The sequence below is a fragment of the Argiope bruennichi genome, chromosome 9 (assembly GCF_947563725.1).
Source record: "Argiope bruennichi chromosome 9, qqArgBrue1.1, whole genome shotgun sequence".
NCBI classification, from domain to species: Eukaryota; Metazoa; Arthropoda; class Arachnida; order Araneae; family Araneidae; genus Argiope; species Argiope bruennichi.
This window is the reverse complement of record NC_079159.1, coordinates 79,703,080-79,728,558: the sequence shown is the minus strand read 5'-3', so window position 1 is coordinate 79,728,558 and position 25,479 is coordinate 79,703,080. Positions and strand designations below refer to the sequence as shown.

Genomic DNA, 25,479 nt, shown 5'->3' with positions numbered 1-25,479 from the left:
AAAGTGTAGTTTCGTTCGATTTGCTAGATTCCCAGCTCTTTTTCGAATAAGTAATTGTTGGAAATATTATAGTTAGCATTTTGTTTTGTTGAACATTCTTCTCCTCGTTTAACTGAACTTCAATATGAAAAAATAAAATCAGCAACACCTTCGCATCCGTCGATAGCTCAGTTGGCAGAGCGGTGGACTGTAGATGCCCTAAAGACGATATCCATAGGTCGCTGGTTCGACTCCGGCTCGACGGAAGATGTTATTTTGATTGGAATTTAAAATAGTAGTTTCGTTCGATTTGCTAGATTCCCAGCTCTTTTTCGAATAAGTAATTGTTGGAAATATTATAGTTAGCATTTTGTTTTGTTGAACATCCTTCTACTCCTTTAACTGAACTTCAATCAGAAAAAATGAAATCAGCAAAACCTTCGCATCCGTCGATAGCTCAGTTGGCAGAGCGGTGGACTGTAGATGCCCTAAAGACGATATCCATAGGTCGCTGGTTCGACTCCGGCTCGACGGAAGATGTTATTTTGATTGGAATTTAAAAGTGTAGTTTCGTTCGAATTGCTAGATTCCTAGCTCTTTTTCGAATAAGTAATTGTTTCAAATATTTTAGTTAGAATTTTGTTTTGTTGAACATCCTTCTCCTCCTTTAACTGAACTTCAATCTGGAAAAATGAAATCAGCAAATCCTTCGCATCCGTCGATATCTCAGTTGTCAGATCGGTGGACTGTTGCTGCCCTAAAGACGATATCCATAGGTCGCTGGTTCGACTCCGGCTCGACGGAAGATGTTATTTTGATTGGAATTTAAAAGTGTAGCTTCGTTCGATTTGCTAGATTCCCAGCTCTCTTTCGAATAAGTAATTGTTCGAAATATTATAGTTAGCATTTTGTTTTGTTGAAAATCCTTCTACTCCTTTAACTGAACTTCAATCTGAAAAAATGAAATCAGCAAACCTTCGCATCCGTCGATAGCTCAGTTGGCAGAGCGGTGGACTGTAGCTGCCCTAAAGACGATATCCATAGGTCGCTGGTTCGACTCCGGCTCGACGGAAGATGTTATTTTGATTGGAATTTAAAAGTGTAGTTTCGTTCGATTTGCTAGATTCCCAGCTCTCTTTCGAATAAGTAAATGTTGGAAATATATTAGTTAGCATTTTGTTTTGTTGAACATCCTTCTACTCCTTTAACTGAACTTCAATCTTAAAAAATAAAATCAGCAAAACCTTCGCATCCGTCGATAGCTCAGTTGTCAGAGCGGTGGACTGTAGCTGCCCTAAAGACGATATCCATAGGTCGCTGGTTCGACTCCGGCTCGATGGAAGATGTTATTTTGATTGGAATTTAAAAGTGTAGTTTCGTTCGATTTGCTAGATTCCCAGCTCTTTTTCGAATAAGTAATTGTTGGAAATATTATAGTTAGCATTTTGTTTTGTTGAACATTCTTCTCCTCGTTTAACTGAAATTCAATATGAAAAAATAAAATCAGCAACACCTTCGCATCCGTCGATAGCTCAGTTGGCAGAGCGGTGGACTGTAGATGCCCTAAAGACGATATCCATAGGTCGCTGGTTCGACTCCGGCTCGACGGAAGATGTTATTTTGATTGGAATTTAAAATAGTAGTTTCGTTCGATTTGCTAGATTCCCAGCTCTTTTTCGAATAAGTAATTGTTGGAAATATTATAGTTAGCATTTTGTTTTGTTGAACATCCTTCTACTCCTTTAAATGAACTTCAATCTGAAAAAATAAAATCAGCAAAACCTTCGCATCCGTCGATAGCTCAGTTGGCAGAGCGGTGGACTGTAGCTGCCCTAAAGACGATATCCATAGGTCGCTGGTTCGACTCCGGCTCGACGGAAGATGTTATTTTGATTGGAATTTAAAAGTGTACTTTCGTTCGATTTGCTAGATTCCCAGCTCTTTTTCGAATAAGTAATTGTTGGAAATATTATAGTGAGCATTTTGTTTTGTTGAACATCCTTCTCCTCCTTTAACTGAACTTCAATATTAAAAAATGAAATCTGCAAAACCTTCGCATCCGTTGATAGGTCAGTTGGCAGAGCGGTGGACTGTAGATGCCCTAAAGACGATATTCATAGGTCGCTGGCTCGACGGAAGATGTTATTTTGATTGGAATTTAAAAGTGTAGTTTCGTTCGATTTGCTAGATTCCCAGCTCTCTTTCGAATAAGTAAATGTTGGAAATATTATAGTTAGCATTTTGTTTTGTTGAACATCCTTCTCCTCCTTTAACTGAACTTCAATATGAAAAAATGAAATCAACAAAACCTTCGCATCCGTCGATAGCTCAGTTGGTAGAGCGGTGGACTGTAGATGCCCTAAAGACGATATCCATAGGTCGCTGGTTCGACTCCGGCTCGACGGAAGATGTTATTTTGATTGGAATTTAAAAGTGTAGTTTCGTTCGAATTGCTAGATTCCTAGCTCTTTTTCGAATAAGTAATTGTTTCAAATATTTTAGTTAGAATTTTGTTTTGTTGAACATCCTTCTCCTCCTTTAACTGAACTTCAATCTGGAAAAATGAAATCAGCAAATCCTTCGCATCCGTCGATATCTCAGTTGTCAGATCGGTGGACTGTAGATGCCCTAAAGTAGATATCCATAGGTCGCTGGTTCGGCTGCGGCTCGACGGAAGATGTTATTTTGATTGGAATTTAAAAGTGTAGTTTCGTTCGATTTGCTAGATTCCCAGCTCACTTTCGAATAAGTAATTGTTCGAAATATTATAGTTAGCATTTTGTTTTGTTGAACATCCTTCTACTCCTTTAACTGAACTTATATCTGAAAAAATGAAATCAGCAAAACATTCGCATCCGTCGATAGCTCAGTTGGCAGAGCGGTGGACTGTAGCTGCCCTAAAGACGATATCCATAGGTCGCTGGCTCGACGGAAGATGTTGCTTTGATTGGAATTTAAAAGTGTAGTTTCGTTCGATTTGCTAGATTCCCAGCTCTCTTTCGAATAATTAATTGTTCGAAATATTATAGTTAGCATTTTGTTTTGTTGAACATCCTTCTACTCCTTTAACTGAACTTCAATCTGAAAAAATGAAATCAGCAAACCCTTCGCATCCGTCGATAGCTCAGTTGGCAGAGCGGTGGACTGTAGCTGCCCTAAAGACGATATCCATAGGTCGCTGGTTCGACTCCGGCTCGACGGAAGATGTTATTTTGATTGGAATTTAAAAGTGTAGTTTCGTTCGATTTGCTAGATTCCCAGCTCTTTTTCGAATAAGTAATTGTTGGAAATATTATAGTTAGCATTTTGTTTTGTTGAACATCATTCTCCTCCTTTAACTGAACTTCAATATGAAAAAATGAAATCAGCAACACCTTCACAAATGTTGTTAGCTCAGTTGGCAGAGAGGTGGACTGTAGATGCCCTAAAGACGATATCCATAGGTCGCTGGTTCGACTCCGGCTCGACGGAAGATGTTATTTTGATTGGAATTTAAAAGTGTAGTTTCGTTCGATTTGCTAGATTCCCAGCTCTTTTTCGAATAAGTAATTGTTGGAAATATTATAGTTAGCATTTTGTTTTGTTGAACATCCTTATACTCCTTTAACTGAACTTCAATATTAAAAAATGAAATCAGCAAAACCTTCGCATCCGTTGATAGCTCAGTTGGCAGAGCGGTGGACTGTAGATGCCCTAAAGACGATATCCATAGGTCGCTGGTTCGACTCCGGCTCGACGGAAGATGTTATTTTGATTGGAATTTAAAAGTGTAGTTTCGTTCGATTTGCTAGATTCCCAGCTCTCTTTCGAATAAGTAAATGTTGGAAATATATTAGTTAGCATTTTGTTTTGTTGAACATCCTTCTACTCCTTTAACTGAACTTCAATCTTAAAAAATAAAATCAGCAAAGCCTTCGCATCCGTCGATAGCTCAGTTGTCAGAGCGGTGGACTGTAGCTGCCCTAAAGACGATATCCATAGGTCGCTGGTTCGACTCCGGCTCGACGGAAGATGTTATTTTGATTGGAATTTAAAAGTGTAGTTTCGTTCGATTTGCTAGATTCCCAGCTCTTTTTCGAATAAGTAATTGTTGGAAATATTATAGTTAGCATTTTGTTTTGTTGAACATTCTTCTCCTCGTTTAACTGAACTTCAATATGAAAAAATAAAATCAGCAACACCTTCGCATCCGTCGATAGCTCAGTTGGCAGAGCGGTGGACTGTAGATGCCCTAAAGACGATATCCATAGGTCGCTGGTTCGACTCCGGCTCGACGGAAGATGTTATTTTGATTGGAATTTAAAATAGTAGTTTCGTTCGATTTGCTAGATTCCCAGCTCTTTTTCGAATAAGTAATTGTTGGAAATATTATAGTTAGCATTTTGTTTTGTTGAACATCCTTCTACTCCTTTAACTGAACTTCAATCAGAAAAAATGAAATCAGCAAAACCTTCGCATCCGTCGATAGCTCAGTTGGCAGAGCGGTGGACTGTAGATGCCCTAAAGACGATATCCATAGGTCGCTGGTTCGACTCCGGCTCGACGGAAGATGTTATTTTGATTGGAATTTAAAAGTGTAGTTTCGTTCGAATTGCTTGATTCCTAGCTCTTTTTCGAATAAGTAATTGTTTCAAATATTTTAGTTAGAATTTTGTTTTGTTGAACATCCTTCTCCTTCTTTAACTGAACTTCAATCTGGAAAAATGAAATCAGCAAATCCTTCGCATCCGTCGATATCTCGGTTGTCAGATCGGTGGACTGTAGCTGCCCTAAAGACGATATCCATAGGTCGCTGGTTCGACTCCGGCTCGACGGAAGATGTTATTTTGATTGGAATTTAAAAGTGTAGCTTCGTTCGATTTGCTAGATTCCCAGCTCTCTTTCGAATAAGTAATTGTTCGAAATATTATAGTTAGCATTTTGTTTTGTTGAAAATCCTTCTACTCCTTTAACTGAACTTCAATCTGAAAAAATGAAATCAGCAAACCTTCGCATCCGTCGATAGCTCAGTTGGCAGAGCGGTGGACTGTAGCTGCCCTAAAGACGATATCCATAGGTCGCTGGTTCGACTCCGGCTCGACGGAAGATGTTATTTTGATTGGAATTTAAAAGTGTAGTTTCGTTCGATTTGCTAGATTCCCAGCTCTCTTTCGAATAAGTAAATGTTGGAAATATATTAGTTAGCATTTTGTTTTGTTGAACATCCTTCTACTCCTTTAACTGAACTTCAATCTTAAAAAATAAAATCAGCAAAACCTTCGCATCCGTCGATAGCTCAGTTGTCAGAGCGGTGGACTGTAGCTGCCCTAAAGACGATATCCATAGGTCGCTGGTTCGACTCCGGCTCGATGGAAGATGTTATTTTGATTGGAATTTAAAAGTGTAGTTTCGTTCGATTTGCTAGATTCCCAGCTCTTTTTCGAATAAGTAATTGTTGGAAATATTATAGTTAGCATTTTGTTTTGTTGAACATTCTTCTCCTCGTTTAACTGAAATTCAATATGAAAAAATAAAATCAGCAACACCTTCGCATCCGTCGATAGCTCAGTTGGCAGAGCGGTGGACTGTAGATGTCCTAAAGACGATATCCATAGGTCGCTGGTTCGACTCCGGCTCGACGGAAGATGTTATTTTGATTGGAATTTAAAATAGTAGTTTCGTTCGATTTGCTAGATTCCCAGCTCTTTTTCGAATAAGTAATTGTTGGAAATATTATAGTTAGCATTTTGTTTTGTTGAACATCCTTCTACTCCTTTAAATGAACTTCAATCTGAAAAAATAAAATCAGCAAAACCTTCGCATCCGTCGATAGCTCAGTTGGCAGAGCGGTGGACTGTAGCTGCCCTAAAGACGATATCCATAGGTCGCTGGTTCGACTCCGGCTCGACGGAAGATGTTATTTTGATTGGAATTTAAAAGTGTACTTTCGTTCGATTTGCTAGATTCCCAGCTCTTTTTCGAATAAGTAATTGTTGGAAATATTATAGTGAGCATTTTGTTTTGTTGAACATCCTTATACTCCTTTAACTGAACTTCAATATTAAAAAATGAAATCTGCAAAACCTTCGCATCCGTTGATAGGTCAGTTGGCAGAGCGGTGGACTGTAGATGCCCTAAAGACGATATCCATAGGTCGCTGGCTCGACGGAAGATGTTATATTGATTGGAATTTAAAAGTGTAGTTTCGTTCGATTTGCTAGATTCCCAGCTCTCTTTCGAATAAGTAAATGTTGGAAATATTATAGTTAGCATTTTGTTTTGTTGAACATCCTTCTCCTCCTTTAACTGAACTTCAATATGAAAAAATGAAATCAACAAAACCTTCGCATCCGTCGATAGCTCAGTTGGTAGAGCGGTGGACTGTAGATGCCCTAAAGACGATATCCATAGGTCGCTGGTTCGACTCCGGCTCGACGGAAGATGTTATTTTGATTGGAATTTAAAAGTGTAGTTTCGTTCGAATTGCTAGATTCCTAGCTCTTTTTCGAATAAGTAATTGTTTCAAATATTTTAGTTAGAATTTTGTTTTGTTGAACATCCTTCTCCTCCTTTAACTGAACTTCAATCTGGAAAAATGAAATCAGCAAATCCTTCGCATCCGTCGATATCTCAGTTGTCAGATCGGTGGACTGTAGATGCCCTAAAGTAGATATCCATAGGTCGCTGGTTCGGCTGCGGCTCGACGGAAGATGTTATTTTGATTGGAATTTAAAAGTGTAGTTTCGTTCGATTTGCTAGATTCCCAGCTCACTTTCGAATAAGTAATTGTTCGAAATATTATAGTTAGCATTTTGTTTTGTTGAACATCCTTCTACTCCTTTAACTGAACTTATATCTGAAAAAATGAAATCAGCAAAACATTCGCATCCGTCGATAGCTCAGTTGGCAGAGCGGTGGACTGTAGCTGCCCTAAAGACGATATCCATAGGTCGCTGGCTCGACGGAAGATGTTGCTTTGATTGGAATTTAAAAGTGTAGTTTCGTTCGATTTGCTAGATTCCCAGCTCTCTTTCGAATAAGTAATTGTTCGAAATATTATAGTTAGCATTTTGTTTTGTTGAACATCCTTCTACTCCTTTAACTGAACTTCAATCTGAAAAAATGAAATCAGCAAACCCTTCGCATCCGTCGATAGCTCAGTTGGCAGAGCGGTGGACTGTAGCTGCCCTAAAGACGATATCCATAGGTCGCTGGTTCGACTCCGGCTCGACGGAAGATGTTATTTTGATTGGAATTTAAAAGTGTAGTTTCGTTCGATTTGCTAGATTCCCAGCTCTTTTTCGAATAAGTAATTGTTGGAAATATTATAGTTAGCATTTTGTTTTGTTGAACATCATTCTCCTCCTTTAACTGAACTTCAATATGAAAAAATGAAATCAGCAACACCATCACAAATGTTGTTAGCTCAGTTGGCAGAGAGGTGGACTGTAGATGCCCTAAAGACGATATTCATAGGTCGCTGGTTCGACTCCGGCTCGACGGAAGATGTTATTTTGATTGGAATTTAAAAGTGTACTTTCGTTCGATTTGCTAGATTCCCAGCTCTTTTTCGAATAAGTAATTGTTGGAAATATTATAGTTAGCATTTTGTTTTGTTGAACATCCTTCTACTCCTTTAAATGAACTTCAATCTGAAAAAATAAAATCAGCAAAACCTTCGCATCCGTCGATAGCTCAGTTGGCAGAGCGGTGGACTGTAGCTGCCCTAAAGACGATATCCATAGGTCGCTGGTTCGACTCCGGCTCGACGGAGGATGTTATTTTGATTGGAATTTAAAAGTGTACTTTCGTTCGATTTGCTAGATTCCCAGCTCTTTTTCGAATAAGTAATTGTTGGAAATATTATAGTTAGCATTTTGTTTTGTTGAACATCCTTATACTCCTTTAACTGAACTTCAATATTAAAAAATGAAATCAGCAAAACCTTCGCATCCGTTGATAGCTCAGTTGGCAGAGCGGTGGACTGTAGATGCCCTAAAGACGATATCCATAGGTCGCTGGCTCGACGGAAGATGTTATTTTGATTGGAATTTAAAAGTGTACTTTCGTTCGATTTGCTAGATTCCCAGCTCTTTTTCGAATAAGTAATTGTTGGAAATATTATAGTTAGCATTTTGTTTTGTTGAACATCCTTATACTCCTTTAACTGAACTTCAATATTAAAAAATGAAATCAGCAAAACCTTCGCATCCGTTGATAGCTCAGTTGGCAGAGCGGTGGACTGTAGATGCCCTAAAGACGATATCCATAGGTCGCTGGCTCGACGGAACATGTTATTTTGATTGGAATTTAAAAGTGTAGTTTCGTTCGATTTGCTAGATTCCCAGCTCTCTTTCGAATAAGTAATTGTTGGAAATATTATAGTTAGCATTTTGTTTTGTTGAACATCCTTCTCCTCCTTTAACTGAACTTCAATATGAAAAAATGAAATCAACAAAACCTTCGCATCCGTCGATAGCTCAGTTGGTAGAGCGGTGGACTGTAGATGCCCTAAAGACGATATCCATAGGTCGCTGGTTCGACTCCGGCTCGACGGAAGATGTTATTTTGATTGGAATTTAAAAGTGTAGTTTCGTTCGAATTGCTAGATTCCTAGCTCTTTTTCGAATAAGTAATTGTTTCAAATATTTTAGTTAGAATTTTGTTTTGTTGAACATCCTTCTCCTCCTTTAACTGAACTTCAATCTGGAAAAATGAAATCAGCAAATCCTTCGCATCCGTCGATATCTCAGTTGTCAGATCGGTGGACTGTAGATGCCCTAAAGTCGATATCCATAGGTCGCTGGTTCGGCTGCGGCTCGACGGAAGATGTTATTTTGATTTTAATTTAAAAGAGTAGTTTCGTTCGATTTGCTAGATTCCCAGCTCTCTTTGGAATAAGTAATTGTTCGAAATATTATAGTTAGCATTTTGTTTTGTTGAACATCCTTCTACTCCTTTAACTGAACTTATATCTGAAAAAATGAAATCAACAAAACCTTCGCATCCGTCGATAGCTCAGATGGTAGAGCGGTGGACTGTAGATGCCCTAAAGACGATATCCATAGGTCGCTGGTTCGACTCCGGTTCGACGGAAGATGTTATTTTGATTTGAATTTAAAAGTGTAGTTTCGTTCGAATTGCTAGATTCCTAGCTCTTTTTCGAATAAGTAATTGTTTCAAATATTATAGTTAGCATTTTGTTTTGTTGAACATCCTTCTCCTCCTTTAACTGAACTTCAATCTGGAAAAATGAAATCAGCAAATCCTTCGCATCCGTCGATATCTCAGTTGTCAGATCGGTGGACTGTAGATGCCCTAAAGTCGATATCCATAGATCGCTGGTTCGGCTGCGGCTCGACGGAAGATGTTATTTTGATTGGAATTTAAAAGTGTAGTTTCGTTCGATTTGCTAGATTCCCAGCTCTCTTTCGAATAAGTAATTGTTCGAAATATTATAGTTAGCATTTTGTTTTGTTGAACATCCTTCTACTCCTTTAACTGAACTTATATCTGAAAAAATGAAATCAGCAAAACATTCGCATCCGTCGATAGCTCAGTTGGCAGAGCGGTGGACTGTAGCTGCCCTAAAGACGATATCCATAGGTCGCTGGCTCGACGGAAGATGTTGCTTTGATTGGAATTTAAAAGTGTAGTTTCGTTCGATTTGCTAGATTCCCAGCTCTCTTTCGAATAAGTAATTGTTCGAAATATTATAGTTAGCGTTTTGTTTTGTTGAACATCCTTCTACTCCTTTAACTGAACTTCAATCTGAAAAAATGAAATCAGCAAACCCTTCGCATCCGTCGATAGCTCAGTTGGCAGAGCGGTGGACAGTAGCTGCCCTAAAGACGATATCCGTAGGTCGCTGGTTCGACTCCGGCTCGACGGAAGATGTTATTTTGATTGGAATTTAAAAGGGTAGTTTCGTTCGATTTGCTAGATTCCCAGCTTTTTTTCGAATAAGTAATTGTTGGAAATATTTTAGTTAGCATTTTGTTTTGTTGAACATCCTTATACACCTTTAACTGAACTTCAATATTAAAAAATGAAATCAGCAAAACCTTCGCATCCGTTGATAGCTCAGTTGGCAGAGCGGTGGACTGTAGATGCCCTAAAGACGATATCCATAGGTCGCTGGTTCGACTCCGGCTCGACGGAAGATGTTATTTTGATTGGAATGTAAAAGTGTAGTTTCGTTCGATTTGCTAGATTCCCAGCTCTCTTTCGAATAAGTAAATGTTGGAAATATATTAGTTAGCATTTTGTTTTGTTGAACATCCTTCTACTCCTTTAACTGAACTTCAATCTTAAAAAATAAAATCAGCAAAGCCTTCGCATCCGTCGATAGCTCAGTTGTCAGAGCGGTGGACTGTAGCTGCCCTAAAGACGATATCCATAGGTCGCTGGTTCGACTCCGGCTCGACGGAAGATGTTATTTTGATTGGAATTTAAAAGTGTAGTTTCGTTCGATTTGCTAGATTCCCAGCTCTTTTTCGAATAAGTAATTGTTGGAAATATTATAGTTAGCATTTTGTTTTGTTGAACATTCTTCTCCTCGTTTAACTGAACTTCAATATGAAAAAATAAAATCAGCAACACCTTCGCATCCGTCGATAGCTCAGTTGGCAGAGCGGTGGACTGTAGATGCCCTAAAGACGATATCCATAGGTCGCTGGTTCGACTCCGGCTCGACGGAAGATGTTATTTTGATTGGAATTTAAAATAGTAGTTTCGTTCGATTTGCTAGATTCCCAGCTCTTTTTCGAATAAGTAATTGTTGGAAATATTATAGTTAGCATTTTGTTTTGTTGAACATCCTTCTACTCCTTTAAATGAACTTCAATCTGAAAAAATAAAATCAGCAAAACCTTCGCATCCGTCGATAGCTCAGTTGGCAGAGCGGTGGACTGTAGCTGCCCTAAAGACGATATCCATAGGTCGCTGGTTCGACTCCGGCTCGACGGAAGATGTTATTTTGATTGGAATTTAAAAGTGTACTTTCGTTCGATTTGCTAGATTCCCAGCTCTTTTTCGAATAAGTAATTGTTGGAAATATTATAGTTAGCATTTTGTTTTGTTGAACATCCTTATACTCCTTTAACTGAACTTCAATATTAAAAAATGAAATCAGCAAAACCTTCGCACCCGTTGATAGCTCAGTTGGCAGAGCGGTAGACTGTAGATGCCCTAAAGACGATATCCATAGGTCGCTGGCTCGACGGAAGATGTTATTTTGATTGGAATTTAAAAGTGTACTTTCGTTCGATTTGCTAGATTCCCAGCTCTTTTTCGAATAAGTAATTGTTGGAAATATTATAGTTAGCATTTTGTTTTGTTGAACATCCTTCTCCTCCTTTAACTGAACTTCAATCTGGAAAAATGAAATCAGCAAATCCTTCGCATCCGTCGATATCTCAGTTGTCAGATCGGTGGACTATAGATGCCCTAAAGTCGATATCCATAGGTCGCTGGTTCGGCTGCGGCTCGACGGAAGATGTTATTTTGATTTTAATTTAAAAGTGTAGTTTCGTTCGATTTGCTAGATTCCCAGCTCTCTTTCGAATAAGTAATTGTTCGAAATATTATAGTTAGCATTTTGTTTTGTTGAACATCCTTCTACTCCTTTAACTGAACTTATATCTGAAAAAATGAAATCAACAAAACCTTCGCATCCGTCGATAGCTCAGTTGGTAGAGCGGTGGACTGTAGATGCCCTAAAGACGATATCCATAGGTCGCTGGTTCGACTCCGGCTCGACGGAAGATGTTATTTTGATTGGAATTTAAAAGTGTAGTTTCGTTCGATTTGCTAGATTCCCAGCTCTCTTTCGAATAAGTAATTGTTCGAAATATTATAGTTAGCATTTTGTTTTGTTGAACATCCTTCTACTCCTTTAACTGAACTTATATCTGAAAAAATGAAATCAGCAAAACCTTCGCATCCGTCGATAGCTCAGTTGGCAGAGTGGTGGACTGTAGCTGCCCTAAAGACGATATCCATAGGTCGCTGGTTCGACTCCGGCTCGACGGAAGATGTTATTTTGATTGGAATTTAAAAGTGTAGTTTCGTTCGATTTGCTAGATTCCCAGCTCTCTTTCGAATAAGTAATTGTTCGAAATATTATAGTTAGCATTTTGTTTTGTTGAACATCCTTCTACTCCTTTAACTGAACTTATATCTGAAAAAATGAAATCAGCAAAACATTCGCATCCGTCGATAGCTCAGTTGGCAGAGCGGTGGACTGTAGCTGCCCTAAAGACGATATCCATAGGTCGCTGGCTCGACTTAAGATGTTGCTTTGATTGGAATTTAAAAGTGTAGTTTCGTTCGATTTGCTAGATTCCCAGCTCTTTTTCGAATAAGTAATTGTTGGAAATATTATAGTTAGCATTTTGTTTTGTTGAACATCCTTATACACCTTTAACTGAACTTCAATATTAAAAAATGAAATCAGCAAAACCTTCGCATCCGTTGATAGCTCAGTTGGCAGAGTGGTGGACTGTAGATGCCCTAAAGACGATATCCATAGGTCGCTGGTTCGACTCCGGCTCGACGGAAGATGTTATTTTGATTGGAATTTAAAAGTGTAGTTTCGTTCGATTTGCTAGATTCCCAGCTCTCTTTCGAATAAGTAAATGTTGGAAATATATTAGTTAGCATTTTGTTTTGTTGAACATCCTTCTACTCCTTTAACTGAACTTCAATCTTAAAAAATAAAATCAGCAAAGCCTTCGCATCCGTCGATAGCTCAGTTGTCAGAGCGGTGGACTGTAGCTGCCCTAAAGACGATATCCATAGGTCGCTGGTTCGACTCCGGCTCGGCGGAAGATGTTATTTTGATTGGAATTTAAAAGTGTAGTTTCGTTCGATTTGCTAGATTCCCAGCTCTTTTTCGAATAAGTAATTGTTGGAAATATTATAGTTAGCATTTTGTTTTGTTGAACATCCTTCTACTCCTTTAAATGAACTTCAATCTGAAAAAATAAAATGAGCAAAACCTTCGCATCCGTCGATAGCACAGTTGGCAGAGCGGTGGACTGTAGCTGCCCTAAAGACGATATCCATAGGTCGCTGGTTCGACTCCGGCTCGACGGAAGATGTTATTTTGATTGGAATTTAAAAGTGTACTTTCGTTCGATTTGCTAGATTCCCAGCTCTTTTTCGAATAAGTAATTGTTGGAAATATTATAGTTAGCATTTTGTTTTGTTGAACATCCTTATACTCCTTTAACTGAACTTCAATATTAAAAAATGAAATCAGCAAAACCTTCGCATCCGTTGATAGCTCAGTTGGCAGAGCGGTGGACTGTAGATGCCCTAAAGACGATATCCATAGGTCGCTGGCTCGACGGAAGATGTTATTTTGATTGGAATTTAAAAGTGTACTTTCGTTCGATTTGCTAGATTCCCAGCTCTTTTTCGAATAAGTAATTGTTGGAAATATTATAGTTAGCATTTTGTTTTGTTGAACATCCTTATACTCCTTTAACTGAACTTCAATATTAAAAAATGAAATCAGCAAAACCTTCGCATCCGTTGATAGCTCAGTTGGCAGAGCGGTGGACTGTAGATGCCCTAAAGACGATATCCATAGGTCGCTGGCTCGACGGAAGATGTTATTTTGATTGGAATTTAAAAGTGTAGTTTCGTTCGAATTGCTAGATTCCTAGCTCTTTTTCAAATAAGTAATTGTTTCAAATATCTTAGTTAGAATTTTGTTTTGTTGAACATCCTTCTCCTCCTTTAACTGAACTTCAATCTGGAAAAATGAAATCAGCAAATCCTTCGCATCCGTCGATATCTCAGTTGTCAGATCGGTGGACTGTAGATGCCCTAAAGTCGATATCCATAGGTCGCTGGTTCGGCTGCGGCTCGACGGAAGATGTTATTTTGATTTTAATTTAAAAGTGTAGTTTCGTTCGATTTGCTAGATTCCCAGCTCTCTTTCGAATAAGTAATTGTTCGAAATATTATAGTTAGCATTTTGTTTTGTTGAACATCCTTCTACTCCTTTAACTGAACTTATATCTGAAAAAATGAAATCAACAAAACCTTCGCATCCGTCGATAGCTCAGTTGGTAGAGCGGTGGACTGTAGATGCCCTAAAGACGATATCCATAGGTCGCTGGTTCGACTCCGGCTCGACGGAAGATGTTATTTTGATTGGAATTTAAAAGTGTAGTTTCGTTCGATTTGCTAGATTCCCAGCTCTCTTTCGAATAAGTAATTGTTCGAAATATTATAGTTAGCATTTTGTTTTGTTGAACATCCTTCTACTCCTTTAACTGAACTTATATCTGAAAAAATGAAATCAGCAAAACCTTCGCATCCGTCGATAGCTCAGTTGGCAGAGCGGTGGACTGCAGCTGCCCTAAAGACGATATCCATAGGTCGCTAGTTCGACTCCGGCTCGACGGAAGATGTTATTTTGATTGGAATTTAAAAGTGTAGTTTCGTTCGATTTGCTAGATTCCCAGCTCTCTTTCGAATAAGTAATTGTTCGAAATATTATAGTTAGCATTTTGTTTTGTTGAACATCCTTCTACTCCTTTAACTGAACTTATATCTGAAAAAATGAAATCAGCAAAACATTCGCATCCGTCGATAGCTCAGTTGGCAGAGCGGTGGACTGTAGCTGCCCTAAAGACGATATCCATAGGTCGCTGGCTCGACTTAAGATGTTGCTTTGATTGGAATTTAAAAGTGTAGTTTCGTTCGATTTGCTAGATTCCCAGCTCTCTTTCGAATAAGTAATTGTTCGAAATATTATAGTTAGCATTTTGTTTTGTTGAACATCCTTCTACTCATTTAACTGAACTTCAATCTGAAAAAATGAAATCAGCAAACCCTTCGCATCCGCCGATAGCTCAGTTGGCAGAGCGGTGGACTGTAGCTGCCCTAAAGACGATATCCATAGGTCGCTGGTTCGACTCCGGCTCGACGGAAGATGTTATTTTGATTGGAATTTAAAAGTGTAGTTTCGTTCGATTTGCTAGATTCCCAGCTCTTTTTCGAATAAGTAATTGTTGGAAATATTATAGTTAGCATTTTGTTTTGTTGAACATTCTTCTCCTCGTTTAACTGAACTTCAATATGAAAAAATAAAATCAGCAACACCTTCGCATCCGTCGATAGCTCAGTTGGCAGAGCGGTGGACTGTAGATACCCTAAAGACGATATCCATAGGTCGCTGGTTCGACTCCGGCTCGACGGAAGATGTTATTTTGATTGGAATTTAAAATAGTAGTTTCGTTCGATTTGCTAGATTCCCAGCTCTTTTTCGAATAAGTAATTGTTCGAAATATTATAGTTAGCATTTTGTTTTGTTGAACATCCTTCTACTCCTTTAACTGAACTTATATCTGAAAAAATGAAATCAGCAAAACATTCGCATCCGTCGATAGCTCAGTTGGCAGAGCGGTGGACTGTAGCTGCCCTAAAGACGATATCCATAGGTCGCTGGCTCGACTTAAGATGTTGCTTTGATTGGAATTTAAAAGTGTAGTTTCGTTCGATTTGCTAGATTCCCAGCTCTTTTTCGAATAAGTAATTGTTGGAAATATTATAGTTAGCATTTTGTTTTGTTGAACATCCTTATACACCTTTAACTGAACTTCAATATTAAAAAATGAAATCAGCAAAACCTTCGCATCCGTTGATAGCTCAGTTGGCAGAGTGGTGGACTGTAGATGCCCTAAAGACGATATCCATAGGTCGCTGGTTCGACTCCGGCTCGACGGAAGATGTTATTTTGATTGGAATTTAAAAGTGTAGTTTCGTTCGATTTGCTAGATTCCCAGCTCTCTTTCGAATAAGTAAATGTTGGAAATATATTAGTTAGCATTTTGTTTTGTTGAACATCCTTCTACTCCTTTAACTGAACTTCAATCTTAAAAAATAAAATCAGCAAAGCCTTCGCATCCGTCGATAGCTCAGTTGTCAGAGCGGTGGACTGTAGCTGCCCTAAAGACGATATCCATAGGACGCTGGTTCGACTCCGGCTCGGCGGAAGATGTTATTTTGATTGGAATTTAAAAGTGTAGTTTCGTTCGATTTGCTAGATTCCCAGCTCTTTTTCGAATAAGTAATTGTTGGAAATATTATAGTTAGCATTTTGTTTTGTTGAACATCCTTCTACTCCTTTAAATGAACTTCAATCTGAAAAAATAAAATGAGCAAAACCTTCGCATCCGTCGATAGCACAGTTGGCAGAGCGGTGGACTGTAGCTGCCCTAAAGACGATATCCATAGGTCGCTGGTTCGACTCCGGCTCGACGGAAGATGTTATTTTGATTGGAATTTAAAAGTGTACTTTCGTTCGATTTGCTAGATTCCCAGCTCTTTTTCGAATAAGTAATTGTTGGAAATATTATAGTTAGCATTTTGTTTTGTTGAACATCCTTATACTCCTTTAACTGAACTTCAATATTAAAAAATGAAATCAGCAAAACCTTCGCATCCGTTGATAGCTCAGTTGGCAGAGCGGTGGACTGTAGATGCCCTAAAGACGATATCCATAGGTCGCTGGCTCGACGGAAGATGTTATTTTGATTGGAATTTAAAAGTGTACTTTCGTTCGATTTGCTAGATTCCCAGCTCTTTTTCGAATAAGTAATTGTTGGAAATATTATAGTTAGCATTTTGTTTTGTTGAACATCCTTATACTCCTTTAACTGAACTTCAATATTAAAAAATGAAATCAGCAAAACCTTCGCATCCGTTGATAGCTCAGTTGGCAGAGCGGTGGACTGTAGATGCCCTAAAGACGATATCCATAGGTCGCTGGCTCGACGGAAGATGTTATTTTGATTGGAATTTAAAAGTGTAGTTTCGTTCGAATTGCTAGATTCCTAGCTCTTTTTCAAATAAGTAATTGTTTCAAATATCTTAGTTAGAATTTTGTTTTGTTGAACATCCTTCTCCTCCTTTAACTGAACTTCAATCTGGAAAAATGAAATCAGCAAATCCTTCGCATCCGTCGATATCTCAGTTGTCAGATCGGTGGACTGTAGATGCCCTAAAGTCGATATCCATAGGTCGCTGGTTCGGCTGCGGCTCGACGGAAGATGTTATTTTGATTTTAATTTAAAAGTGTAGTTTCGTTCGATTTGCTAGATTCCCAGCTCTCTTTCGAATAAGTAATTGTTCGAAATATTATAGTTAGCATTTTGTTTTGTTGAACATCCTTCTACTCCTTTAACTGAACTTATATCTGAAAAAATGAAATCAACAAAACCTTCGCATCCGTCGATAGCTCAGTTGGTAGAGCGGTGGACTGTAGATGCCCTAAAGACGATATCCATAGGTCGCTGGTTCGACTCCGGCTCGACGGAAGATGTTATTTTGATTGGAATTTAAAAGTGTAGTTTCGTTCGATTTGCTAGATTCCCAGCTCTCTTTCGAATAAGTAATTGTTCGAAATATTATAGTTAGCATTTTGTTTTGTTGAACATCCTTCTACTCCTTTAACTGAACTTATATCTGAAAAAATGAAATCAGCAAAACCTTCGCATCCGTCGATAGCTCAGTTGGCAGAGCGGTGGACTGCAGCTGCCCTAAAGACGATATCCATAGGTCGCTAGTTCGACTCCGGCTCGACGGAAGATGTTATTTTGATTGGAATTTAAAAGTGTAGTTTCGTTCGATTTGCTAGATTCCCAGCTCTCTTTCGAATAAGTAATTGTTCGAAATATTATAGTTAGCATTTTGTTTTGTTGAACATCCTTCTACTCCTTTAACTGAACTTATATCTGAAAAAATGAAATCAGCAAAACATTCGCATCCGTCGATAGCTCAGTTGGCAGAGCGGTGGACTGTAGCTGCCCTAAAGACGATATCCATAGGTCGCTGGCTCGACTTAAGATGTTGCTTTGATTGGAATTTAAAAGTGTAGTTTCGTTCGATTTGCTAGATTCCCAGCTCTCTTTCGAATAAGTAATTGTTCGAAATATTATAGTTAGCATTTTGTTTTGTTGAACATCCTTCTACTCATTTAACTGAACTTCAATCTGAAAAAATGAAATCAGCAAACCCTTCGCATCCGCCGATAGCTCAGTTGGCAGAGCGGTGGACTGTAGCTGCCCTAAAGACGATATCCATAGGTCGCTGGTTCGACTCCGGCTCGACGGAAGATGTTATTTTGATTGGAATTTAAAAGTGTAGTTTCGTTCGATTTGCTAGATTCCCAGCTCTTTTTCGAATAAGTAATTGTTGGAAATATTATAGTTAGCATTTTGTTTTGTTGAACATTCTTCTCCTCGTTTAACTGAACTTCAATATGAAAAAATAAAATCAGCAACACCTTCGCATCCGTCGATAGCTCAGTTGGCAGAGCGGTGGACTGTAGATACCCTAAAGACGATATCCATAGGTCGCTGGTTCGACTCCGGCTCGACGGAAGATGTTATTTTGATTGGAATTTAAAATAGTAGTTTCGTTCGATTTGCTAGATTCCCAGCTCTTTTTCGAATAAGTAATTGTTGGAAATATTATAGTTAGCATTTTGTTTTGTTGAACATCCTTCTACTCCTTTAAATGAACTTCAATCTGAAAAAATAAAATCAGCAAAACCTTCGCATCCGTCGATAGCTCAGTTGGCAGAGCGGTGGACTGTAGCTGCCCTAAAGACGATATCCATAGGTCGCTGGTTCGACTCCGGCTCGACGGAAGATGTTATTTTGATTGGAATTTAAAAGTGTACTTTCGTTCGATTTGCTAGATTCCCAGCTCTTTTTCGAATAAGTAATTGTTGGAAATATTATAGTTAGCATTTTGTTTTGTTGAACATCCTTATACTCCTTTAACTGAACTTCAATATTAAAAAATGAAATCAGCAAAACCTTCGCATCCGTTGATAGCTCAGTTGGCAGAGCGGTGGACTGTAGATGCCCTAAAGACGATATCCATAGGTCGCTGGCTCGACGGAAGATGTTATTTTGATTGGAATTTAAAAGTGTACTTTCGTTCGATTTGCTAGATTCCCAGCTCTCTTTCGAATAAGTAAATGTTGGAAATATTATAGTTAGCATTTTGTTTTGTTGAACATCCTTCTCCTCCTTTAACTGAACTTCAATATGAAAAAATGAAATCAACAAAACCTTCGCATCCGTCGATAGCTCAGTTGGTAGAGCGGTGGACTGTAGATGCCCTAAAGACGATATCCATAGGTCGCTGGTTCGACTCCGGCTCGACGGAAGATGTTATTTTGATTGGAATTTAAAAGTGTAGTTTCGTTCGAATTGCTAGATTCCTAGCTCTTTTTCAAATAAGTAATTGTTTCAAATATTTTAGTTAGAATTTTGTTTTGTTGAACATCCTTCTCCTCCTTTAACTGAACTTCAATCTGGAAAAATGAAATCAGCAAATCCTTCGCATCCGTCGATATCTCAGTTGTCAGATCGGTGGACTGTAGATGCCCTAAATTCGATATCCATAGGTCGCTGGTTCGGCTGCGGCTCGACGGAAGATGTTATTTTGATTTTAATTTAAAAGTGTAGTTTCGTTCGATTTGCTAGATTCCCAGCTCTCTTTCGAATAAGTAATTGTTTGAAATATTATAGTTAGCATTTTGTTTTGTTGAACATCCTTCTACTCCTTTAACTGAACTTATATCTGAAAAAATGAAATCAACAAAACCTTCGCATCCGTCGATAGCTCAGTTGGTAGAGCGGTGGACTGTAGATGCCCTAAAGACGATATCCATAGGTCGCTGGTTCGACTCCGGCTCGACGGAAGATGTTATTTTGATTGGAATTTAAAAGTGTAGTTTCGTTCGAATTGCTAGATTCCTAGCTCTTTTTCGAATAAGTAATTGTTTCAAATATTATAGTTAGCATTTTGTTTTGTTGAACATCCTTCTCCTCCTTTAACTGAACTTCAATCTGGAAAAATTAAATCAGCAAATCCTTCGCATCCGTCGATATCTCAGTTGTCAGATCGGTGGACTGTAGATGCCCTAAAGTCGATATCCATAGGTCGCTGGTTCGGCTGCGGCTCGACGGAAGATGTTATTTTGATTGGAATTTAAAAGTGTAGTTTCGTTCGATTTGCTAGATTCCCAGCTCTCTTTCGAATAAGTAATTGTTCGAAATATTATAGTTAGCATTTTGTTTTGTTGAACATCCTTCTACTCCTTTAACTGAACTTATATCTGAAAAAATGAAATCAGCAAAACCTTCGCATCCGTCGATAGCTCAGTTGGCAGAGCGGTGGACTGTAGCTGCCCTAAAGACGATATCCATAGGTCGCTGGTTCGACTCCGGCTCGACGGAAGAGGTTATTTTGATTAGAATTTAAAAGTGTAGTTTCGTTCGATTTGCTAGATTCCCAGCTCTCTTTCGAATAAGTAAATGTTGGAAATATATTAGTTAGCATTTTGTTTTGTTGAACATCCTTCTACTCCTTTAACTGAACTTCAATCTGAAAAAATGAAATCAGCAAAACCTTCGCATCCGTCGATAGCTCAGTTGGCAGAGCGGTGGACTGTAGCTGCCCTAAAGACGATATCCATAGGTCGCTGGTTCGACTCCGGCTCGACGAAAGATGTTATTTTGATTGGAATTTAAAAGTGTAGTTTCGTTCGATTTGCTATATTCCCAGCTCTTTTTCGAATAAGTAATTGTTGGAAATATTATAGTTAGCATTTTGTTTTGTTGAACATCCTTCTACTCCTTTAACTGAACTTCAATCTGAAAAAATGAAATCAGCAAAACCTTCGCATCCGTCGATAGCTCAGTTGGCAGAGCGGTTGACTGTAGCTGCCCTAAAGACGATATCCATAGGTCGCTGGTTCGACTCCGGCTCGACGGAAGATGTTATTTTGATTGGAATTTAAAAGTGTAGTTTCGTTCGATTTGCTAGATTCCCAGCTCTTTTTCGAATAAGCAATTGTTCGAAATATTATAGTTAGCATTTTGTTTTGTTGAACATCCTTCTCCTCCTTTAACTGAACTTGAATATGAAAAAATGAAATCAGCAACACCTTTGCAAATGTTGTTAGCTCAGTTGGCAGAGAGGTGGACTGTAGATGCCCTAAAGACGATATCCATAGGTCGCTGGTTCGACTCCGGCTAGACGGAAGATGTTATTTTGATTGGAATTTAAAAGTGTAGTTTCGTTCGATTTGCTAGATTCCCAGTTCTCTTTCGATAAGTAAATGTTGGAAATATTATAGTTAGCATTTTGTTTTGTTGAACATCCTTCTACTCCTTTATCTGAACTTCAATATGAAAAAATGAAATCAGCAACACCTTCGCAAATGTTGTTAGCTCAGTTAGCAGAGCGGTGGACTGTAGATGCCTTAAAGACGATATCCATAGGTCGCTGGTTCGACTCCGGCTCGACGGAAGATGGTATTTTGATTGGAACTTAAAAGTGTAGTTTCGTTCGATTTGCTAGATTCCCAGCTCTCTTTCGAATAAGTAAATGTTGGAAATATTATAGTTAGCATTTTGTTTTGTTGAACATCCTTCTACTCCTTTAACTGAACTTCTATCTGAAAAAATGAAATCAGCAAAACCTTTGCATCCGTCGATAGCTCAGTTGGCAGGGCGGTGGACTGTAGCTGCCCTAAAGACGATATCCATAGGTCGCTGGTCGACTCCAGCTCGACGGAAGATGTTATTTTGATTGGAATTTAAAAGTGTAGTTTCGTTCGATTTGCTAGATTCCCAGCTCTTTTTCGAATAAGTAATTGTTGGAAATATTATAGTTAGCATTTTGTTTTGTTGAACATCCTTCTACTCCTTTAACTGAACTTCAATCTGAAAAAATAAAATCAGCAAAACCTTCGCATCCGTCGATAGCTCAGTTGGTAGAGCGGTGGACTGTAGCTGCCCTAAAGACGATATCCATAGGTCGCTGGTTCGGCTCCGGCTCGACGGAAGATGTTATTTTGATTGGAATTTAAAAGTGTAGTTTTGTTCGATTTGCTAGATTCCCAGCTCTTTTTCGAATAAGTAATTGTTGGAAATATTATAGTTAGCATTTTGTTTTGTTGAACATCCTTCTACTCCTTTAACTGAACTTCAATCTGAAAAAATGAAATCAGCAAAACCTTCGCATCCGTCGATAGCTCAGTTGGCAGAGCGGTTGACTGTAGCTGCCTTAAAAACGATATCCATAGGTCGCTGGTGCGACTCCGGCTCGACGGAAGATGTTATTTTGATTGGAATTTAAAAGTGTAGTTTCGTTCGATTTGCTAGATTCCCAGCTCTTTTTCGAATAAATAATTGTTCGAAATATTATAGTTAGCATTTTGTTTTGTTGAACATCCTTCTCCTCCTTTAACTGAACTTGAATATGAAAAAAGGAAATCAGCAACACCTTCGCAAATGTTGTTAGCTCAGTTGGCAGAGAGGTGGACTGTAGATGCCCTAAAGACGATATCCATAGGTCGCTGGTTCGACTCCGGCTAGACGGAAGATGTTATTTTGATTGGAATTTAAAAGTGTAGTTTCGTTCGATTTGCTAGATTCCCAGTTCTCTTTCGAATAAGTAAATGTTGGAAATATTACAGTTAGCATTTTGTTTTGTTGAACATCCTTCTACTCCTTTATCTGAACTTCAATATGAAAAAATGAAATCAGCAACACCTTCGCAAATGTTGTTAGCTCAGTTAGCAGAGCGGTGGACTGTAGATGACTTAAAGACGATATCCATAGGTCGCTGGTTCGATTCCGGCTCGACGGAAGATGTTATTTTGATTGGAACTTAAAAGTGTAGTTTCCTTCGATTTGCTAGATTCCCAGCTCTCTTTCGAATAAGTAAATGTTGGAAATATTATAGTTAGCATTTTGTTTTGTTGAACATCCTTCTACTCCTTTAACTGAACTTCAATCTGAAAAAATGAAATCAGCAAAACCTTTGCATCCGTCGATAGCTCAGTTGGCAGGGCGGTGGGCTGTAGCTGCCCTAAAGACGATATCCATAGGTCGCTGGTCGACTCCAGCTCGACGGAAGATGTTATTTTGATTGGAATTTAAAAGTGTAGTTTCGTTCGATTTGCTAGATTCCCAGCTCTTTTTCGAATAAATAATTGTTGGAAATATTATAGTTAGCATTTTGTTTTGTTGAACATCCTTCTACTCCTTTAACTGAACTTCAATCTGAAAAAATGAAATCAGCAAAACCTTCGCATCCGTCGATAGCTCAGTTGGCAGAGCGGTGGACTGTAGCTGCCCTAAAGACGATATCCATAGGTCGCTGGTTCGGCTCCGGCTCGACGGAAGATGTTATTTTGATTGGAATTTAAAAGTCTAGTTTTGTTCGATTTGCTAGATTCCCAGCTCTCTTTCGAATAAGTAAATGTTGGAAATATTATAGTTAGTATTTTGTTTTGTTGAACATCTTTCTACTCCTTTAACTGAACTTCAATCTGAAAAAATGAAATCAGCAAAACCTTCGCATCCGTCGAGAGCTCAGTTGGCAGAGCGGTGGACTGTAGCTGCCCTAAAGACGATATCCATAGGTCGCTGGTTCGACTCCGTCTCGACGGAAGATGTTATTTTGATTGGAATTTAAAAGTGTAGTTTCGTTCGATTTGCTAGATCCCCAGCTCTCTTTCGAATAAGTAAATGTTGGAAATATTATAGTTAGCATTTTGTTTTGTTGAACATCCTTCTACTCCTTTATCTGAACTTCAATATGAAAAAATGAAATCAGCAACACCTTCGCAAATGTTGTTAGCTCAGTTAGCAGAGCGGTGGACTGTAGATGCCTTAAAGACGATATCCATAGGTCGCTGGTTCGACTCCGGCTTGACGGAAGATGTTATTTTGATTGGAACTTAAAAGTGTAGTTTCGTTCGATTTGCTAGATTCCCAGCTCTCTTTCGAATAAGTAAATGTTGGAAATATTATAGTTAGCATTTTGTTTTGTTGAACATCCTTCTACTCCTTTAACTGAACTTCAATCTGAAAAAATGAAATCAGCAAAACCTTCGCATCCGTCGATAGCTCATTTGGCAGAGCGGTGGACTGTAGCTGCGAAAAAAACGATATCCATAGGTCGCTGGTTCGGCTCCGGCTCCACGGAAGATGTTATTTTGATTGGAATTTAAAAGTGTAGTTTCGTTCGATTTGCTAGATTCCCAGCTCTTTTTCGAATAAGTAATTGTTGGAAATATTATAGTTAGCATTTTGTTTTGTTGAACATCCTTCTACTCCTTTAACTGAACTTCAATCTGAAAAAATGAAATCAGCAAAACCTTCGCATCCGGCGATAGCTAAGTTGGCAGAGCGGTGGACTGTAGCTGCCCTAAAGACGATATCCATAGGTCGCTGGTTCGGCTCCGGCTCGACGGAAGATGTTATTTTGATTGGAATTTAAAAGTGTAGTTTTGTTCGATTTGCTAGATTCCCAGCTCTTTTTCGAATAAGTAATTGTTGGAAATATTATAGTTAGCATTTTGTTTTGTTGAACATCCTTCTACTCCTTTAACTGAACTTCAATCTTAAAAAATGAAATCAGCAAAACCTTCGCATCCGTCGATAGCTCAGTTGGCAGAGCGGTGGACTGTAGCTGCCCTAAAGACGATATCCATAGGTCGCTCTTTCGACTCCGGCTCGACAGAAGATGTTATTTTGATTGGAATTTAAAAGTGTAGTTTCGTTCGATTTGCTAGATTCCCAGCTCTTTTTCGAATAAGTAATTGTTGGAAATATTATAGTTAGCATTTTGTTTTGTTGAACATCCTTCTACTCCTTTAACTGAACTTCAATCTGAAAAAATGAAATCAGCAAAACCTTCGAATCCGTCGATAGCTCAGTTGGCAGAGCGGTGGACTGTAGCTGCCCTAAAGACGATATCCATAGGTCGCTGGTTCGACTCCGACTCGACGGAAGATGTTATTTTGATTGGAATTTAAAAGTGTAGTTTCGTTCGATTTGCTAGATTCCCAACTCTTTTTCGAATAAGTAATTGTTGGAAATATTATAGTTAGCATTTTGTTTTGTTGAACATCCTTCTCCTCCTTTAACTGAACTTCAATCTGAAAAAATGAAATCAGCAAAACCTTCGCATCCGTCGATAGCTCAGTTGGCAGAGCGGTGGACTGTAGCTGCCCTAAAGACGATATCCATATATCGCTGGTTCGACTCCGGCTCGACAGAAGATGTTATTTTGATTGGAATTTAAAAGTGTAGTTTCGTTCGATTTGCTAGATTCCCAGCTCTTTTTCGAATAAGTAATTGTTCGAAATATTATAGTTAGCATTTTGTTTTGTTGAACATCCTTCTCCTCCTTTAACTGAACTTGAATATGAAAAAATGAAATCAGCAACACCTTCGCAAATGTTGTTAGCTCAGTTGGCAGAGAGGTGGACTGTAGATGCCCTAAAGACGATATCCATAGGTCACTGGTTCGACTCCGTCTAGACGGAAGATGTTATTTTGATTTGAATTTAAAAGTGTAGTTTCGTTCGATTTGCTAGATTCCCAGCTCTCTTTCGAATAAGTAAATGTTGGAAATATTATAGTTAGCATTTTGTTTTGTTGAACATCCTTCTACTCCTTTAAATGA

General features: G+C 38.6%; 43 non-coding genes across 43 annotated transcripts; all 43 read left to right on the top strand.

Annotated features, from left to right (window-relative positions):
* Positions 1 to 156: 156 nt before the first annotated feature.
* Trnay-gua (transfer RNA tyrosine (anticodon GUA)) lies at positions 157 to 245 on the top strand. Its single transcript is given in 2 exon segments — positions 157 to 193; positions 210 to 245. It is a non-coding gene; the product is annotated as a tRNA-Tyr (tRNA).
* Positions 246 to 425: 180 nt separating this feature from the next.
* On the top strand, positions 426 to 514 carry Trnay-gua (transfer RNA tyrosine (anticodon GUA)). Its single transcript is given in 2 exon segments — positions 426 to 462; positions 479 to 514. It is a non-coding gene; the product is annotated as a tRNA-Tyr (tRNA).
* A 448-nt stretch (positions 515 to 962) lies between these two features.
* On the top strand, positions 963 to 1,051 carry Trnay-gua (transfer RNA tyrosine (anticodon GUA)). The gene is given in 2 exon segments: positions 963 to 999; positions 1,016 to 1,051. It is a non-coding gene; the product is annotated as a tRNA-Tyr (tRNA).
* A 180-nt stretch (positions 1,052 to 1,231) lies between these two features.
* On the top strand, positions 1,232 to 1,320 carry Trnay-gua (transfer RNA tyrosine (anticodon GUA)). The gene is given in 2 exon segments: positions 1,232 to 1,268; positions 1,285 to 1,320. It is a non-coding gene; the product is annotated as a tRNA-Tyr (tRNA).
* A 180-nt stretch (positions 1,321 to 1,500) lies between these two features.
* On the top strand, positions 1,501 to 1,589 carry Trnay-gua (transfer RNA tyrosine (anticodon GUA)). The gene is given in 2 exon segments: positions 1,501 to 1,537; positions 1,554 to 1,589. It is a non-coding gene; the product is annotated as a tRNA-Tyr (tRNA).
* A 180-nt stretch (positions 1,590 to 1,769) lies between these two features.
* On the top strand, positions 1,770 to 1,858 carry Trnay-gua (transfer RNA tyrosine (anticodon GUA)). The gene is given in 2 exon segments: positions 1,770 to 1,806; positions 1,823 to 1,858. It is a non-coding gene; the product is annotated as a tRNA-Tyr (tRNA).
* A 438-nt stretch (positions 1,859 to 2,296) lies between these two features.
* On the top strand, positions 2,297 to 2,385 carry Trnay-gua (transfer RNA tyrosine (anticodon GUA)). The gene is given in 2 exon segments: positions 2,297 to 2,333; positions 2,350 to 2,385. It is a non-coding gene; the product is annotated as a tRNA-Tyr (tRNA).
* Positions 2,386 to 3,092: 707 nt separating this feature from the next.
* On the top strand, positions 3,093 to 3,181 carry Trnay-gua (transfer RNA tyrosine (anticodon GUA)). Its single transcript is given in 2 exon segments — positions 3,093 to 3,129; positions 3,146 to 3,181. It is a non-coding gene; the product is annotated as a tRNA-Tyr (tRNA).
* A 449-nt stretch (positions 3,182 to 3,630) lies between these two features.
* On the top strand, positions 3,631 to 3,719 carry Trnay-gua (transfer RNA tyrosine (anticodon GUA)). The gene is given in 2 exon segments: positions 3,631 to 3,667; positions 3,684 to 3,719. It is a non-coding gene; the product is annotated as a tRNA-Tyr (tRNA).
* Positions 3,720 to 3,899: 180 nt separating this feature from the next.
* Positions 3,900 to 3,988, top strand: Trnay-gua (transfer RNA tyrosine (anticodon GUA)). Its single transcript is given in 2 exon segments — positions 3,900 to 3,936; positions 3,953 to 3,988. It is a non-coding gene; the product is annotated as a tRNA-Tyr (tRNA).
* A 180-nt stretch (positions 3,989 to 4,168) lies between these two features.
* Trnay-gua (transfer RNA tyrosine (anticodon GUA)) lies at positions 4,169 to 4,257 on the top strand. Its single transcript is given in 2 exon segments — positions 4,169 to 4,205; positions 4,222 to 4,257. It is a non-coding gene; the product is annotated as a tRNA-Tyr (tRNA).
* A 180-nt stretch (positions 4,258 to 4,437) lies between these two features.
* On the top strand, positions 4,438 to 4,526 carry Trnay-gua (transfer RNA tyrosine (anticodon GUA)). The gene is given in 2 exon segments: positions 4,438 to 4,474; positions 4,491 to 4,526. It is a non-coding gene; the product is annotated as a tRNA-Tyr (tRNA).
* Positions 4,527 to 4,974: 448 nt separating this feature from the next.
* Trnay-gua (transfer RNA tyrosine (anticodon GUA)) lies at positions 4,975 to 5,063 on the top strand. The gene is given in 2 exon segments: positions 4,975 to 5,011; positions 5,028 to 5,063. It is a non-coding gene; the product is annotated as a tRNA-Tyr (tRNA).
* A 180-nt stretch (positions 5,064 to 5,243) lies between these two features.
* On the top strand, positions 5,244 to 5,332 carry Trnay-gua (transfer RNA tyrosine (anticodon GUA)). Its single transcript is given in 2 exon segments — positions 5,244 to 5,280; positions 5,297 to 5,332. It is a non-coding gene; the product is annotated as a tRNA-Tyr (tRNA).
* Positions 5,333 to 5,512: 180 nt separating this feature from the next.
* Positions 5,513 to 5,601, top strand: Trnay-gua (transfer RNA tyrosine (anticodon GUA)). The gene is given in 2 exon segments: positions 5,513 to 5,549; positions 5,566 to 5,601. It is a non-coding gene; the product is annotated as a tRNA-Tyr (tRNA).
* A 180-nt stretch (positions 5,602 to 5,781) lies between these two features.
* On the top strand, positions 5,782 to 5,870 carry Trnay-gua (transfer RNA tyrosine (anticodon GUA)). The gene is given in 2 exon segments: positions 5,782 to 5,818; positions 5,835 to 5,870. It is a non-coding gene; the product is annotated as a tRNA-Tyr (tRNA).
* A 438-nt stretch (positions 5,871 to 6,308) lies between these two features.
* Positions 6,309 to 6,397, top strand: Trnay-gua (transfer RNA tyrosine (anticodon GUA)). Its single transcript is given in 2 exon segments — positions 6,309 to 6,345; positions 6,362 to 6,397. It is a non-coding gene; the product is annotated as a tRNA-Tyr (tRNA).
* Positions 6,398 to 7,104: 707 nt separating this feature from the next.
* Trnay-gua (transfer RNA tyrosine (anticodon GUA)) lies at positions 7,105 to 7,193 on the top strand. The gene is given in 2 exon segments: positions 7,105 to 7,141; positions 7,158 to 7,193. It is a non-coding gene; the product is annotated as a tRNA-Tyr (tRNA).
* A 449-nt stretch (positions 7,194 to 7,642) lies between these two features.
* On the top strand, positions 7,643 to 7,731 carry Trnay-gua (transfer RNA tyrosine (anticodon GUA)). The gene is given in 2 exon segments: positions 7,643 to 7,679; positions 7,696 to 7,731. It is a non-coding gene; the product is annotated as a tRNA-Tyr (tRNA).
* A 696-nt stretch (positions 7,732 to 8,427) lies between these two features.
* Trnay-gua (transfer RNA tyrosine (anticodon GUA)) lies at positions 8,428 to 8,516 on the top strand. Its single transcript is given in 2 exon segments — positions 8,428 to 8,464; positions 8,481 to 8,516. It is a non-coding gene; the product is annotated as a tRNA-Tyr (tRNA).
* Positions 8,517 to 8,965: 449 nt separating this feature from the next.
* On the top strand, positions 8,966 to 9,054 carry Trnay-gua (transfer RNA tyrosine (anticodon GUA)). Its single transcript is given in 2 exon segments — positions 8,966 to 9,002; positions 9,019 to 9,054. It is a non-coding gene; the product is annotated as a tRNA-Tyr (tRNA).
* A 976-nt stretch (positions 9,055 to 10,030) lies between these two features.
* On the top strand, positions 10,031 to 10,119 carry Trnay-gua (transfer RNA tyrosine (anticodon GUA)). Its single transcript is given in 2 exon segments — positions 10,031 to 10,067; positions 10,084 to 10,119. It is a non-coding gene; the product is annotated as a tRNA-Tyr (tRNA).
* Positions 10,120 to 10,299: 180 nt separating this feature from the next.
* Positions 10,300 to 10,388, top strand: Trnay-gua (transfer RNA tyrosine (anticodon GUA)). Its single transcript is given in 2 exon segments — positions 10,300 to 10,336; positions 10,353 to 10,388. It is a non-coding gene; the product is annotated as a tRNA-Tyr (tRNA).
* A 180-nt stretch (positions 10,389 to 10,568) lies between these two features.
* On the top strand, positions 10,569 to 10,657 carry Trnay-gua (transfer RNA tyrosine (anticodon GUA)). Its single transcript is given in 2 exon segments — positions 10,569 to 10,605; positions 10,622 to 10,657. It is a non-coding gene; the product is annotated as a tRNA-Tyr (tRNA).
* A 180-nt stretch (positions 10,658 to 10,837) lies between these two features.
* Positions 10,838 to 10,926, top strand: Trnay-gua (transfer RNA tyrosine (anticodon GUA)). The gene is given in 2 exon segments: positions 10,838 to 10,874; positions 10,891 to 10,926. It is a non-coding gene; the product is annotated as a tRNA-Tyr (tRNA).
* Positions 10,927 to 11,633: 707 nt separating this feature from the next.
* On the top strand, positions 11,634 to 11,722 carry Trnay-gua (transfer RNA tyrosine (anticodon GUA)). The gene is given in 2 exon segments: positions 11,634 to 11,670; positions 11,687 to 11,722. It is a non-coding gene; the product is annotated as a tRNA-Tyr (tRNA).
* Positions 11,723 to 11,902: 180 nt separating this feature from the next.
* On the top strand, positions 11,903 to 11,991 carry Trnay-gua (transfer RNA tyrosine (anticodon GUA)). Its single transcript is given in 2 exon segments — positions 11,903 to 11,939; positions 11,956 to 11,991. It is a non-coding gene; the product is annotated as a tRNA-Tyr (tRNA).
* A 438-nt stretch (positions 11,992 to 12,429) lies between these two features.
* Trnay-gua (transfer RNA tyrosine (anticodon GUA)) lies at positions 12,430 to 12,518 on the top strand. The gene is given in 2 exon segments: positions 12,430 to 12,466; positions 12,483 to 12,518. It is a non-coding gene; the product is annotated as a tRNA-Tyr (tRNA).
* Positions 12,519 to 12,698: 180 nt separating this feature from the next.
* On the top strand, positions 12,699 to 12,787 carry Trnay-gua (transfer RNA tyrosine (anticodon GUA)). The gene is given in 2 exon segments: positions 12,699 to 12,735; positions 12,752 to 12,787. It is a non-coding gene; the product is annotated as a tRNA-Tyr (tRNA).
* Positions 12,788 to 14,021: 1,234 nt separating this feature from the next.
* Positions 14,022 to 14,110, top strand: Trnay-gua (transfer RNA tyrosine (anticodon GUA)). Its single transcript is given in 2 exon segments — positions 14,022 to 14,058; positions 14,075 to 14,110. It is a non-coding gene; the product is annotated as a tRNA-Tyr (tRNA).
* Positions 14,111 to 14,817: 707 nt separating this feature from the next.
* Positions 14,818 to 14,906, top strand: Trnay-gua (transfer RNA tyrosine (anticodon GUA)). Its single transcript is given in 2 exon segments — positions 14,818 to 14,854; positions 14,871 to 14,906. It is a non-coding gene; the product is annotated as a tRNA-Tyr (tRNA).
* A 180-nt stretch (positions 14,907 to 15,086) lies between these two features.
* On the top strand, positions 15,087 to 15,175 carry Trnay-gua (transfer RNA tyrosine (anticodon GUA)). Its single transcript is given in 2 exon segments — positions 15,087 to 15,123; positions 15,140 to 15,175. It is a non-coding gene; the product is annotated as a tRNA-Tyr (tRNA).
* Positions 15,176 to 15,613: 438 nt separating this feature from the next.
* Trnay-gua (transfer RNA tyrosine (anticodon GUA)) lies at positions 15,614 to 15,702 on the top strand. Its single transcript is given in 2 exon segments — positions 15,614 to 15,650; positions 15,667 to 15,702. It is a non-coding gene; the product is annotated as a tRNA-Tyr (tRNA).
* A 180-nt stretch (positions 15,703 to 15,882) lies between these two features.
* On the top strand, positions 15,883 to 15,971 carry Trnay-gua (transfer RNA tyrosine (anticodon GUA)). The gene is given in 2 exon segments: positions 15,883 to 15,919; positions 15,936 to 15,971. It is a non-coding gene; the product is annotated as a tRNA-Tyr (tRNA).
* Positions 15,972 to 17,205: 1,234 nt separating this feature from the next.
* On the top strand, positions 17,206 to 17,294 carry Trnay-gua (transfer RNA tyrosine (anticodon GUA)). The gene is given in 2 exon segments: positions 17,206 to 17,242; positions 17,259 to 17,294. It is a non-coding gene; the product is annotated as a tRNA-Tyr (tRNA).
* Positions 17,295 to 18,001: 707 nt separating this feature from the next.
* Positions 18,002 to 18,090, top strand: Trnay-gua (transfer RNA tyrosine (anticodon GUA)). Its single transcript is given in 2 exon segments — positions 18,002 to 18,038; positions 18,055 to 18,090. It is a non-coding gene; the product is annotated as a tRNA-Tyr (tRNA).
* Positions 18,091 to 18,270: 180 nt separating this feature from the next.
* On the top strand, positions 18,271 to 18,359 carry Trnay-gua (transfer RNA tyrosine (anticodon GUA)). The gene is given in 2 exon segments: positions 18,271 to 18,307; positions 18,324 to 18,359. It is a non-coding gene; the product is annotated as a tRNA-Tyr (tRNA).
* Positions 18,360 to 18,539: 180 nt separating this feature from the next.
* On the top strand, positions 18,540 to 18,628 carry Trnay-gua (transfer RNA tyrosine (anticodon GUA)). The gene is given in 2 exon segments: positions 18,540 to 18,576; positions 18,593 to 18,628. It is a non-coding gene; the product is annotated as a tRNA-Tyr (tRNA).
* Positions 18,629 to 19,066: 438 nt separating this feature from the next.
* Trnay-gua (transfer RNA tyrosine (anticodon GUA)) lies at positions 19,067 to 19,155 on the top strand. Its single transcript is given in 2 exon segments — positions 19,067 to 19,103; positions 19,120 to 19,155. It is a non-coding gene; the product is annotated as a tRNA-Tyr (tRNA).
* A 449-nt stretch (positions 19,156 to 19,604) lies between these two features.
* On the top strand, positions 19,605 to 19,693 carry Trnay-gua (transfer RNA tyrosine (anticodon GUA)). The gene is given in 2 exon segments: positions 19,605 to 19,641; positions 19,658 to 19,693. It is a non-coding gene; the product is annotated as a tRNA-Tyr (tRNA).
* Positions 19,694 to 20,142: 449 nt separating this feature from the next.
* Trnay-gua (transfer RNA tyrosine (anticodon GUA)) lies at positions 20,143 to 20,231 on the top strand. Its single transcript is given in 2 exon segments — positions 20,143 to 20,179; positions 20,196 to 20,231. It is a non-coding gene; the product is annotated as a tRNA-Tyr (tRNA).
* A 180-nt stretch (positions 20,232 to 20,411) lies between these two features.
* Positions 20,412 to 20,500, top strand: Trnay-gua (transfer RNA tyrosine (anticodon GUA)). The gene is given in 2 exon segments: positions 20,412 to 20,448; positions 20,465 to 20,500. It is a non-coding gene; the product is annotated as a tRNA-Tyr (tRNA).
* Positions 20,501 to 21,754: 1,254 nt separating this feature from the next.
* On the top strand, positions 21,755 to 21,843 carry Trnay-gua (transfer RNA tyrosine (anticodon GUA)). Its single transcript is given in 2 exon segments — positions 21,755 to 21,791; positions 21,808 to 21,843. It is a non-coding gene; the product is annotated as a tRNA-Tyr (tRNA).
* The last annotated feature ends 3,636 nt before the right edge of the window (positions 21,844 to 25,479 follow it).